The following is a 2,380-nucleotide window of genomic DNA, read 5'->3' on the forward strand; positions in this document are numbered from 1 at the left end:
CAGCCATTTACAGGCCAGCACCATTTTTTAAAGTCTAATATAATCATCAGAATCATGGGACTAAAACACTAAATGGTGCCAGTTATTAAGTTCTCAAAACTTTATTTTATTATTCATTTTAGGTCATTTTAGTGATTGCCTTTTAACCTAGGTTATTTTTATAAATATCAAAATTTTTTAAATTAGTTTAGTAAAATAGCGTCATAATCAATATGAAGATATGCCATTATCGAAACAAGGAATCTTAGGAGCCGGTTCCCAGGACTTTCATCTAATTCACTGTTTTTTCTTATAATCAACATCTATACAGCTAAAAACTGGCCTGCCGACGCCCCACCACCATCATTATTTATTAGATCAAAAAACCCTAATGCACTTTTATTACATATTATATATAACCCTTTCTCTCATCCTTTCTATAACCTAAAGTCATCTTCGTAGAGGAAATTAACAGTGTCCTAAATTCTGGGTTTCCCTTGTTCCATCATATCTTCATGCTTGTTTCTTCTTGTAGGTTAAGTAGTGGTCTTCTGCTTGTTTTGATTTGAAAGTTTTTGGATCTGATGATTTTAACCCACGTCTGCTGAGCCATATATATATGTGTGTGTCAAATAAGGTTGAGAGATTCAATCTTGTAACCGTAACTAGGGTTTCTTTTTCCTTCTTTTTGGCCATTTTTTCTAGGTTTAGGCAAAGAAGGAGATATTTATTGTTGGTTAAAGGTGAGACAAAGGGGTGGAGCTCCTTGAAGTCCAATAGAGGGTCTTGCAGGGTATATAGAGCTGCTGAGCTATGGATCCCTAAAGCTCTATCCCATATATATAACTTCTAAAAGAAGGGATAGACTTTTGGCTTGCATATCTCAGGAGCTGCATTACCAAAAATGTCAGATCCTTGTTTGGATTGAAGGGAGCTCTACACTTAGTCACTGATCTTTGTTTTTAGTAGCTATGATCTGATTTAACTTTATAGAACCCGTTCATGGTTTTGCTTTGAATATTGCAAGTTGATTACTTGATTTTCTTTTTTGAAGTTTATGCAGGAGGAGGGTGAAGACATTGAAAGGGGCAGAGATGGTGTCAGAATATCTTGTGCTTAGATTTTTTTGGTTCAGCGATTTTCTAAACAATTTTTAGAGAGAGAGAGAGGGGAGTTAGGGCCATTCATTGTACCTTTATTTTTTTTAAATATATATATGGTTTTTGCTTTTATTCTTCAAATATTGTTGGTGTTTTGTGAATTGCAATCTATGTTTGTGTATGAGCTGGAAAGTTTATTATTGTATTTTAATTTTATTATTCTTTAAAATTGTATTATATCATCACATAAATATTATATATGGTATAGAGGATGATGTTATTACATGAGTTAAAATTAAAAATTGTTGAAAGAGTTGAGGGACTGAATGTTAATTTAAATTTTAATTAATGATTTAATATGTATTTTGATTTGTGATTGAAATATTAAAATACCAACTTCAAGGAGCAATCTTCGGATTATTGACTGTAGGCAGGGATTTTTTTTAATTGAGTGTAATAGGGTTTAGATCTGGGTATTTAGTGTTAGGTAGGTCATTGACTTAATTTTTTTAATTATTACATAACTTTGTTAATGGCTTTAATTATGAAATCCCTTTAATTATTAAATTAGTTGTTCAATTAAATGTATTTTCTTTAGTTGAAGCCGTAAATCATGACAGGTTTTACTATCATAATAATTAATTTACTTTTCTAAACCAATTTCACTTTTTTAAATGTGATTAAATTAAATGTCATGAATGCAACTAATAAATCATAAAAGATGGTTTGATTCGAAGCTATGCATTTAGTCAAAAAACCGCAATAGATAAAAATAAAATGGAAACTAGGAAATTAAAAACCCTTGGGAACCCAATAAAATGAAAATGAGATTTTTTTTTATTTTTGTTGATTCTTTAATTTAAAAAATAAGGCATTTTAATTTTTTTTTAATTTACAAATACAATGCAATTAACGAATTAATCATAATAACAAAAACAAACATTATAAAATGTAATCGAACGAAATATATTTGGAGACAACTGTGATTTAGATAATTTGAGAGTCGAAGCAAAGATATCAAAAAACTAATTTCTTAGCCTAATTTAAAGTTGAAATTAGTCTCTATTTTTTTAATGCTTGATTTGTGACTTATTTTGTTTTTTTAATAACATTTTCATAATTTTTTGTAATTCATTTTTTTATAGTTGACTGAATCGAATATCAAAGGTTCAACTAATTTGGCTTTCAATTTTTTTTTTTTTTACAAATTAAGAAAGGATAATTACAACAACAAGATTTGTACCATGATAATTAAGGTGTTTAACAAAGAATCCTAACTGCTACTCCTTTGTGCTATTGGC

At 29.2% G+C, this 2,380-nt stretch overlaps 1 long non-coding RNA gene across 1 annotated transcript; it reads left to right on the forward strand.

Moving 5' to 3' along the window:
- Window positions 1-267: 267 nt before the first annotated feature.
- Window positions 268-1,220, forward strand: LOC107930974 (uncharacterized). The gene is made up of 2 exons (XR_001693093.2): window positions 268-722; window positions 1,034-1,220. It is a non-coding gene; the product is annotated as an uncharacterized lncRNA (long non-coding RNA).
- The last annotated feature ends 1,160 nt before the right edge of the window (window positions 1,221-2,380 follow it).

This window comes from Gossypium hirsutum, chromosome A12, assembly GCF_007990345.1.
Source record: "Gossypium hirsutum isolate 1008001.06 chromosome A12, Gossypium_hirsutum_v2.1, whole genome shotgun sequence".
NCBI lineage: Eukaryota > Viridiplantae > Streptophyta > Magnoliopsida > Malvales > Malvaceae > Gossypium > Gossypium hirsutum.